This window comes from Pelobates fuscus, chromosome 6 (genome assembly GCF_036172605.1).
Source record: "Pelobates fuscus isolate aPelFus1 chromosome 6, aPelFus1.pri, whole genome shotgun sequence".
Taxonomy (NCBI): domain Eukaryota; kingdom Metazoa; phylum Chordata; class Amphibia; order Anura; family Pelobatidae; genus Pelobates; species Pelobates fuscus.
The window spans coordinates 195,859,782-195,872,002 of NC_086322.1; the positions used below are offsets into that span (position 1 = coordinate 195,859,782).

General features: G+C 36.6%; 1 protein-coding gene across 1 annotated transcript in view; it reads right to left on the reverse strand.

Moving 5' to 3' along the window:
- Positions 1-12,221, reverse strand: part of GRID2 (glutamate ionotropic receptor delta type subunit 2) — a 1,057,299-nt gene that overhangs the window by 994,338 nt on the left and 50,740 nt on the right. The gene's annotated exons all lie outside the window — the stretch shown is intronic.

Here is a 12,221-nt window from a genome sequence, read left to right on the forward strand (position 1 = left end):
ACTAAACTGTAAAAAATACCCATGCCCACTGGTAGCAAGCAGTTACAAAAATATCAAATTCATTTATAGTGGTCCTTCAAAGCTTTTCAAAGCAAGGAGGTAGTTTCATGTCTCCCCATTGGGTTTATTCAGTATTACATATTGCTGCATACTGAAATACGAATTTTACAATTTAGGCAAAATTAGCCAAGCAGCATCTGTTTAGTTGGAGAATTTCTTTATATCGTCTATTTTTTGCCATTTGGATTATAGTTTGTTACAATTATAATTTCATGAATAACCCTAACTGTGAGATGTGGGGATGAACAGAAGTAATATATATTCCCCATAGACCTCAAGAACAAAGGGGAGTGATCAACTGGCAAATTAATTTATCCTTCACCATACTCACATGGGTTAAGTGAATAGGAGGAAGGAATAGGAGGAAGTCTAGCTCTGTATCATTTCCATCAGTAGGTCTGAGGAACCTCTCAAAAATTATACAGCAGCTCTACCAGTTTTTCATTGCTGTCCAATCATTATATAAGGATTGCTGTTAACAGAACAAGGAGGGTTTATCTCAAAACAAATGGTATAAATAAATATCTAATTTTAATTATTATTTTTTGTGCATTTTCCAGAAACAAGTAAGGGATGCTTATAGTTTCTGGACTCTTGCTGTGAGGTTTTTCCTGTTCCATGAAGTTTTGTACCCAAGGCTCAATCATAACTCCCTGCTTCTATAACGCTTACCTTAATGAGCCACATATACTTATATACTGGACTTAAAACCATTCTAGGATTTCATTACTCAAATTAAAAAAAAATCTAAGTGAATTTTAAATTGAAAGCAGAAGTAACCAAAATGGGAGTATATATGATCCTCATGGTTATTTACTACAGTGAGAATTTAAAGTGAATTCCAAATTGAAGGCCAAACTGAAAGTATATGTATACCTTAAATTCTAAATTCAAGTTTAATATTTTTTTCAGTAAATAAACCTTACAACAAAATAAAAACCTGAAGTAGCAGTGAGTCATTGAATGTTGCAAGAAAAAAACTACAAAATATCTGGAAAGCAAGTATGGGAACAAATGTAATTAACCTGTTTTTGCATAAAAAAAATATATATTTAAAAAAAAAATGTATACACAATTATAACTTTATGTTTAATGTTTGAAGGATATTTCTAAATTCAATACATTATTAAGCAGGAAAATAAACCATATCTGCCTGAAAGATTTTAGCATGTGCATACTAAATATCTTTGTGTTTGACTCAAGAGAAATAATATATTTTATACAAGCTTGACTGAATGGTTGCACAACTACCACAGCGAGTGGGTGAATTGTTATGTTTCCTTGCAAACATATATAACTGTGTGACGGTGAATAGCTCTGCATGTAATAATGCATGAAATGGAATGCAAGTGAATAAAAATAATGCTCTAAGAAAAATAATGAGCCAAGTTGAAGTCCCAGAATAATTTTTTAGTATATAATGCTGGTGGTACACTGCAGAGACTCCTCACACCTGCCAAATTCTATACATCATGTAACAGATCTGTATACAGTTGTTTTGTCATGACCTTTAGAGATTTTTATTTGCTTATTAAGAAACTTATATATAGTCAAGAACTTGATCACTGAATAAAGCCTGCTTGCGGTTAGCATGAATGTAATTACCAAGTACCTATTTATTTTTTTCTTTCCGTTATACTTCCAGTTTGATTACTTTAATGTTAAATAGATACTAAAGGCATCATAACAACATTAGCTTAATGAAACCCTTTTGGTGTCCCCTGTAGTCTTTTACATTCTATGCCATTAAGGAGTTAAATCGTTTTTGTTTCAGTTTATGATGCCCTAGCCACACCTCCACTGGCTGTGATTCCAACAGTCTGCATGACGTGATATAGCAGATTTTATCTCCTGCTCTGTAAATTGAACTTTAATCACACACAGTAGGGTCTAGAATACATTCAAATTGGTGTTAAAGAATCTGTAGGTGACTTCCTTGTGGATTCAATGCAACCTTCAACTATATAATCATACGTATAGTCCAGTATGATCTCTTCATTTATCATTCTTCACTAGTGATGTCGCGAACAGAACATTTTCGGTTCGCGAACGGCGGATGTGAACTTCCGCAAACGTTCGCAAACCGGCGAACCGGGCGAACCGCCATAGACTTCAATGGGCAGGCGAATTTTAAAACCCACAGGGACTCTTTCTGGCCACAATAGTGATGGAAAAGTTGTTTCAAGGGGACTAACACCTGGACTGTGGCATGCCAGAAGGGGATCCATGGCAAAACTCCCATGGAAAATTACACAGTTGATGCAGAGTCTAGTTTTAATCCATAAAGGGCATAAATCACCTAACATTCCTAAATCAAAATGGATATGGATTGACACCTGACATATGACATATTGACACCTTGACATATGGATTGACACCTGTCCTCAGAGACCCTGATACACACTGACACAGAGCAGAATATGGACTGTTCCCACTACATAGGTCACTTGGCAGATATGGATTGACACCTATCCTAAGGATCCCTGATACACACTGACACAGAGCAGAATAGGGACTGTTCCCCCTACATAGGGCACTTGGCAGATATGGATTGACACCTATCCTAAGGATCCCTGATACACACTGACACAGAGCAGAATAGGGACTGTTCTCCCTACATAGGGTCAGTTGGCAGATATGGATTGACACCTGTCCTCAGGGACCCTGATACACACTGGGGGGGACCTACTGTCCTCTCCCTGCCCCCACCCCTGCGTGGTGGGTGGGGGCCATAAAAATAATGAGGGGGGACCTACTGTCCTCCACCGGCCACCACCCCTGCGCGGTGAGTGGGGGCCATAAATCACAATGGGGTGAGGACCTACTGTCCTCCCCCCACCCCCACCCCTGCGCAGTGGGTGGGGGCCATAAAAATAATGAGGGAGAACTACTGTCCTTCCCACCGGCCCCCACGCCTGCGTGGTGGGTGGGGGCCATAAATCACAATGGGGGAGGACCTACTTTCCTCCCCCCGCCCCCACTCCTACGCGGTGGGTGGGGGCCATAAAAATAATGAGGGGGGACCTACTGTCCTCCCCCCGGTCCCCACCCCTGCGCAGTGGGTGGGGGCCATAAATCACAATGGGGGAGGACCTACTGTCCTCACCCCGCCCCCACCCCTGCGCGGTGGGAGGGCCATAAAAATAATGAGGGGGGGATCTACTGTCCTCCCCCCGGCCCCCACCCCTGTGCGGTGGGTGGGGGCCATAAATCACTTACCATTCACTTACCATTTGACGTCTTCTTTTTTCTAAAATCTTTTTTTTTCAGCCCCAAAAAAGGCCAAATAAAAAGCCATAAGAACCGACGCAATAAAAAAAAAACGAGCGCAAAAAAAAGAATCCATCTTCACCCATGGAGGGCTCCGCGCAGACTGAGCTCTGCAGGATGGGGGGAGGCTTATAAAGCCTTGCAACGCCTTGCAATTAGGCTAAGAACACTCTGATTGGCTGGTTTAAGCCAATCAGAGTGCTCTTTGTCATTTTACACAGCGTGGGAAAATTCTAAAGAACTTTCCCACGCTGTGTAAAATGACACAGAGCACTCTTATTGGTTAGATTCCAAGCCCACCAATCACAGTGCTCTGTGTCATTTTACACAGTGTGGGAAAGTTCTTTGGAATTTTCCCACGCTGTGTAAAATGACAAAGAGAACTCTGATTGGTGGGCTTGGAATCTAACCAATCAGAGTGTTCTGTGTCATTTTACACAGCATGGGAAAGTTCTTTGTGAATTCCAAATGCTTTAAGGGACTCATTCATAAAATCCCAGCTGACCCTGTCATAGGCCTTTTTGGCATCAAGTGACAGTGTCAACTGGGATATCTGTCTCCTCACAACATCTTCATATAAACTCAACAGGCTTCTGATTTGATTTGATGAAGATTTCCCAGGGATAAAGTCTACCTGATCCCTATGGATAAGTCTCTCCTTTATAGGTTTGAGTCTTTATGCTATTATACCTGCATAAATCTTAGAGTAAACGTTTAACAAAGATATAGGCCTTTAACTAGTTACTTCTGTAGGCTCTTTTCCCACTTTTAATATAGGGATGATATTTCCTTTTAACATTTCCTCCGGGAATTCACCTTTCTCTGCTATCTCGTTAAACATTTCCATTACATGGGGTGCCAATTTGTTTTTGAATGTTTTATTTAAAAAAAAGCATCAAAGTCATTTTAACTACTTCCTGAATGGAAAATGGTTTATTAATCTCTTCTAAAGTCTCTATAGTTAGCTTTAGAAATACTTTGAGATTTCTGTGCAACTAGTCTCTGATGATAGAGAGTACAGAACCTGATAATATCTGCTCAATGCTGAGCCTTTTCCTTCTGGGGAAAGAAATGTCTCTCCCTCAAAAATAATTGTTTTAATCTTTAAATCTGCCTTTTTATTTTTTAACTTGTTGGATAGCATTCTATCGGCCTTTATTACCTTTATAGTATCTTACTGAATTTAAAGAGACACTATAGTCACCCAGACCACTTCAGCTCAATGAAGTGGTCTGGGTGCCAGGTCCCTCAGGTTTTAACCCTGCAGATGCAAACATAGCAGTTTCTCGTGGGCCTCTGTTTATTCTCTGTTTTCATGTTAAATAATTGCATCTATATATATATATATATATCTATACATATATATATATATATATATATATATATATATATATATATATATATATATATAAATATATATATACATATATATATATATATACATATCAGAGATCTTTAATTCTACCTGTCTTTTTACTTGAGCTCCCAATTTCATCAAGTAGCCCCAATTACACTCCTGTATACGGTCCAAGAAATTTTAGGGGTCAGATTTTCTTTAAAGTATAATTCTAACATCATTTTTATATAATCTCTATTTTTTGTTTTTTCAATAAAAAATTATTTAACCTCCAATCTCTTTTTGTCCTGGTTTCACTCTCTTTTAGATCTAATATTACAGCGTTATGGTCGGTCCAAGTCAGATCTTGAATCTTTACATACTTGACTTGATTTGTTACCCCCACATCTCCTATAATTATATTCTAGAATACGAGTGACATGTCTTTGAGAAACATGTATAGTCTCTTTCCTCTTCCTGATATATTCTCCATACATTCTATAGATAATGTATTTCTAGTATCTCACAAACATTTTTTTTCCTGTCATTCCTATCTATAGTTTTACTTGAAGGGGTCTTTTTCCAGTTGTGGGTCAAGAATACAATTGAAGTCTCCAAACCATAATACATTACCTTGTTTTACTTTCTCTATTTTGTTATAAACTGACTAACTAAATTTGTGAGGTTGTTTATTTGGAGCATGAATATTTACCAGGATTGTATTATTACCATTGATCTCTTCTACTAAAATTATAAATCTGCCATCTGTATTGATCTCCTGAAATTTCAGTTTGATCTCTACCTCCCTGGCCATTGGTATTGTTACTTCTCTTTTTTTTTGTTGGGAAGTGAGGAGGTAAAAATTAATGGATATCTATAAGTTTTCACATTAATTTGTCACTTTGTCTCCAATGTGTTTCTTGTAGATAGCATATATAATTTTTTTTCCTATACAAAAACTGAGATAGAATACACCTTTTTTTGTGGTGAATTTAGCCCTTGTGCATTATTCATACAGAGTCTAACCATGTTTTTTTTATGTTATTTTTTTGTCACTTCCTCTAACACCAAGTCCTTTACAAAAATACATTACATTGACAGGTACACACAAATTTACATTTACATGAAATACAAAAACCAACCAACCAACATGCTATCCTCATATAGCAGTTGGATTTCCATGACATCGAGCTATTCCCCTCTGCATGGACATTTTTAGCCATTACTAGTATGGCTCAAGGAGTCTAATAAGTGAAGAAGCCAATAATTTATATCGAACTGAGCCATAAAGGCGAAGAAAGGGAGAGAATGAGAGGAAAAAAAACACTTTGCCTCAAGTAAGTAAGTTTAATTTATTTCCATTTTATGTAATTATTACAAAATTAATTTATACTTGTCGGAGGGAAAATGTAAAATCTGAGTATCTCCATCTAATTCTTTCATTCTTAAAAGTTTGCTTTAACCCATTGATTTCCTTTAATTTCTATTTTCTCTCATTTGATATCATATTTCATTGTGGACCTCACAGGGAACATAACCTTATCATCGACCAGAGGCCAACAAAAAATAAAATAAAATAAAAAGTCTTTACCTTTTTCTCTCCTATATTCCTATCATTTTTATGTATTTCTTTAATAAATGGGTCCTGAACCACTCTCAAATGGTTCTCTCTCTAACCCATTTATCCTTCTATTCCTTTCTCTATGCTTTAATTAAATATATTGATTTATTTTCCCTTATAGTGTTTTATTTCACTCTGTATATAGTAATAAAAAAAATAAAAAAATAAAGAAATAAAATATATATATTATTTAGTGATTCATCACTCAACAACCTCTTAGGTGCCTCTATTCTACAGTAATTATCTCCCTTATGTTGTTCCATTTTACTTTCCCTTCTCCCAATGTTCCATCCAGAAACTCAGTGAGTAATCAAGGCATGAAGAAAAAAAAAAGAAGAAAATATATAAATAAATACATCAGCTAATAAATTAACTTATAAAATTCAGTAGTGTATAATAGTGTAACATTCTGTTTTGTGTGAATCTACATAATCATATCACATCTATATTCTCTTGAACCCTCCCGTGACTTTCTCTTCTTTTCGGTGTGTTTTATTTCAATATACTAGTTTATTTTCCCTTGTAGAGTCATATCTCATAGTGGAAAAAGGAAAGAATGAATAGATGGCACTAAAAGTTGGTGCTGCTACAATAACACCTAAGTGTACAGTCACTAAAATTCACCTTAATATATCTTATAGTGTACGTGTTAAAGTAATTAACTATTATTACATTACAAAACACTAGTCAACCTATAACAAAACAACCAAAATAAATTTTAAAAAATTCTCCCTTTTTCCCCCATTCCCCTTCCTTAAATGAATAAATCACTTATATAATTCAATAGTGTATAATATTACTGACCTCAGTTTTATGTGGATATATATAAATTTCATATCTATGTGCTCTCCTTACCACTCTCCACCTTTTCTGTCTTTCTTTATATTTTATTTCAACCTATTAATTTATTTTCCAATATATTATCATATTCCAAACTGTGCATAAGGTCATTAAATGTGCAATAGCCATTAGATATTAATTAGTATTTCTTCAAGGAGAATTATTTTTTTTTTTTTAAAGTGGAGGGGTAGAGCGATGACATAACAAGCCACGCGGTTACACTCGCAGTGTTAAGGAGCCGAAAGAGTGCCTGGAGGCTATGGTGGCACGAGATACAGATACTACTCGAGGGTCGAACCGGTTTTGTGGTGGAGATCCGAGGTGGAGACGGCAATCCCGTCTGAAAGAGGAAGCTTGGCATGGTAATCTCAAATAAAGGGGAAGGCTGAGCGCCGTTTACACAACCTATGCTGTGTGCTCAAGTTGGGAGGAGAAGCAGTTGCGGCTCCAGGTAACTAAAGGTCTGGGAAAGACTATGGCCACCAAATGAAAATTGAAAAAAAAGAGGAAAGAGCATGAGAGGAGAGAACCAGAGGAAAAGTCACATTCTACAAACAGCTAAAAAAGAAACTTCAAAATATGATATACTATAACTGTATATTTGTTTAGAAGATAATAGGAAGTTCTTATACTGCCGCTTTCCCTAAAGAACAAATGTTAAATGAGACATAAAATAGGGGCAATGAAATGCTGTGGGGAATAAATCTTATACAGAAAATAAATTTACTACACAAAAAAAACAGTCTGAAAAGGGGAAACAGAATGAAAAAATATAAGTGGATACAAGTGTTGCTCCCCTAAAACACAGGTACTCATTCATATACCAATTATCTAAAGTACAGGCAGAGAGGGAAAAGAAAGGAAAAAAAGAAATATATTTATATATATTATTTTTTTCTCTTTTTTTCTCTCCTATTTGCATTAAGAAAACAAATAGAGATTAACTGCAATGTTATCATTCACATAGAATCTAGTGGTTACTCCAAAATAACTTTTTTTTTTTTTGCTGTTTGTCTTTTTTTTTTAAAGAAATACATTTTTAAGGTGTTACCTTGCATTTTTTTATCCACAAAAAATAAACACTAAAACTAAAAAGGAGACAGAATGGCTGCCAAGAAGGACCAATAAACTAAACAGTTGAATAAAAAGGACAGAAAGGAAAAAGATACGAAGGTAGAGAAACAACTTTCCTTTTTTTAACCCTAGACATTAAAACCAGAAGAAGAAAAATCAATCCTGGAAGACCAATTAATTTATAAACAATCAATCAGAAGTGGAGGAGAGTCATAAAGAATGATCAATAAGTCCAAATCACAATCCAAACATGCTAGAATTACTAACAGAGGTGTTATCATTAATTTATTATTTATATAGCACCATCAGATTCCGTAGTGCTGTAAAATGGGTGGACTAACAGACATGTAATTGTAACCAGACAACTGGACGTACAGTAACAGAGAGGCGGAGGGCCCTGCTCCATGACCTTAAATTCTAGAAGGAATGGTGTATAGTGACACAAAGGGTGTTAGATCAACAATTTGTTAAAATTAAGACAGAACTAGAACTGAACATGAAGGAAATAAAATCAGAGCTAACCATTCTCAGGTAATTATCTTAGGCAGGTGTGAGAGACTGGGGTAGTAGTTTTTAGGGAGGCCACTTGTGATGGAAAACTGGTTTTGCAATAGACTAAAATAGAAGAAAATGAAACATATTCCTGGTCGTCAGGATAGGAACACTTACAGCAGGATTTAAGCTGCTTCATTGAGCTGAAGTAAGGAACCCTAAGAATGTTTTTGAGTAACCACACCCTCTATTTTCATACAGTTTACAATAATGTATGTAACATTGAAAGATCATGAAATGGTTACATTACTATCAGATTTTGAAATGCTGCAATTTATACATATCTCGATTGTTTAGATATGAAAGGGACAAGGTAGGTACCATAACCAGTTTATCTAATTTAATAGAGCCAGAGTACTGTGTGTAAATTCAGTGTTAAACCATTTTTGAGAAGTTAAACACTGAGTAAGGGATTCTGGCCACCCTTTACTGGAGGTAAAGATTACACAACACATCAGCAATGTTGTTGTGATAGGCTCAAAGTAGTCAGCTGATACTCAGCCAATCACAGTCTCCCATTGTTTCTCAGAGTAATGCTTCCTTATTAGCCCAAGTATTGTAAAGGGATGGGGTTGCTGAGGACTTTCATTAAGCATTAAAACATTAAAAATAGCTTAACCCCTTAAGGACACACGACATGTGTGACATGTCATGATTCCCTTTTATTCCAGAAGTTTGGTCCTTAAGGGGTTAAAGGAAGGGAAACTTTAGGAGACTTCAGACATTATATATACCTTGTCCCTTTAATGTATCCGTTTGTAAACCCTTTTCTCTCTGTTAACTTTCACTTTCTAAAGTTCATATTGCTATATAATATAACAGTCTATAAAAAGGTTGTTGAAATTTAATTTCTAAAAAGAAATTATATAGTAAAGCTTTATTTAGAACCTTTTAACCATCTTTTTTACCACCAAACTTCAAGCTTCTATAAATACAATTTAAAATATCCTGCAATACTCTGCATTATACAGATGAATGGTTTTATCTAAGCAACTATATATACATGCATTTAATTGTTGTAATATTATATTTAATGAATGCCATTATGTTACTTTCATTTTAGTCAAACATATTGTATATGACAAAAATTGTATTTCTGCTTCTATGCTAAAAAAAAGTGAGCCAATATCCATAAAAACCCTATAAATTAAGCTAAAATGCCATGTCATCTCTAAATCATTTCCATAAACTCCAAAAAGGATGAATAAATTGTGAAAAACTAAATAATATTTAAAACTGAAACATATTATTTAATATTATATAGATAATTTACAGATAAATGGTTTTAGTCAGGCAACTATATATACATACATTTAATTTTGGGAATATTATATTTAAAGAATGTCATTCCTTACAATTATTGATTAGCCAGTTTATTGACCACTGTATATATTTTCATCAAACCTACTGTACATGACAGAAATGTAGTGATGTCGCGAACACGAAATTTTCGGTTCGCGAATGGCGAACGGGAACTTCCGCAAACGTTCGCGAACCGGCGAACCGGGCGAACCGGGCGAACCGCCATTGACTTCAATGGGCAGGCGAATTTTAAACCCACAGGGACTGTTTCTGGCCACAAAAGTGATGGAAAAGTTGTTTCAAGGGGACTAACACCTTGACTGTGGCATGCCGGAGGGGGATCCATGGCAAAACTCCCATGGAAAATTACACAGTTGATGCAGAGTCTGGTTTTAATCCATAAAGGGCAGAAATCACCTAACATTCCTAAATTGTTTGGAATAACGTGCTTTAAAACATCAGGTATGATGTTGTATTGATCAGGTAGTGTAAGGGTTACGCCCGCTTCACAGTGACAGACCAAACTCCCCGTTTAACGCACCGCAAACAACCGCAAACAGTCCATTTGCACAACCGCAAACTCCCCATTTGCACATGTTTTAGTGCAAACTAGTCTAACTACTAATATAGTTGAAACATGCTACTTTTATTCATGCCAGACAACCATGCAGGCCAGACTAACAAACATGCCAGGGCCAATCATAGTTAACCACCTCAGATAGTAACATGGCTCCCTCTATATACAGAGTAAACATGGCTCCCTCTATATACAGAGTAAACATGGCTCCCTCTATATACAGTGTAACATGGCTCCCTCTATATACCGTGTATACATGGCTCCCCTCTATATACAGTGTAAACATGGCTCCCTCTATATACAGAGTAACATGGCTCCCTCTATATACAGTGTAACATGGCTCCCCTCTATATACAGTGTAAACATGGCTCCTCTCTTTATACAGAGTAACATGGCTCCCTCTATATACAGTGTAAACATGGCTCCTCTCTATATACCGTGTAACATAGCTCCCCTCTATATACAGTGTAAACACGGCTCCTCTCTATATACAGAGTAACATGGCTCCCTCTATATACAGAGTAACATGGCTTCCCTCTATAACCGTGTAAACATGGATCCCTCTATATACAGAATAACATGGCTCCCTCTATATACAGAGTAACATGGCTTCCCTCTATATACCGTGTAAACATGGCTCCCTCTATATACAGTGTAAACATGGCTCCTCTCTATATACAGAGTAACATGGCTTCCCTCTATATACCGTGTAAACATGGCTCCCTCTATATACAGAATAACATGGCTCCCTCTATATACAGAGTAACATGGCTTCCCTCTATATACCATGTAAACATGGCTCCCTCTATATACAGAATAACATGGCTCACTCTATATACAGAGTAACATGGCTTCCCTCTATATACCGTGTAAACATGGCTCCCTCTACATACAAAATAACATGGCTCCCTCTATATATAGTGTAAACATGTCTCCTCTCTATATACAGAGTAACATGGCTCCCCTCTATACAGGGGCGTACCTGGAGCATTTGCCACCCGGGGCGGATCCTTTATTTGGCACCCCCTCCCCAACTTTGAAATGTAAAAAACAACTGCATTTTTTTAAAATGTATGTTTATGCAGTGTGTGTATAGTGTACAGTGTGTTTGTATAGTGTGTGTATAGTGTGTGCAGTTAGTGTATAGAGTGTGCAGTGTGTGCATAGTGTATGCTGTGTGTGTATAGTGTGTGTGTATAGTGTGTATGCAGTGTGTGTAGTGTGTATAGTGTGTTTAGTGTGTGTATATTGTGTGCAGTTTGTATGCAGTGTGTGTAGTGTGTGTGTATAGTGTGTGCATAGTGTATGCAGTGTGTTCATAGTGTGTACAGTGTGTGTATAGTGTGTACAGTGTGTGTGTATATTGTGTGTATAGTGTGTGTATAGTGTGTGCAGTGTGTGTATATTGTGTATGCAGTGTGTGTATAGTGTGTGCAGTGTGTATAGTGTGTATATAGTGTGTATGCAGTGTGTATGCAGTGTGTGTATAGTGTGTATGCAGTGTGTGTATAGGGTGTATGCAGTGTGTGTATAGTGTGTGCAGTGTGTGTATAGTTAGTGCTGTGTGTATAGTGTATGCAGTGTGTGCA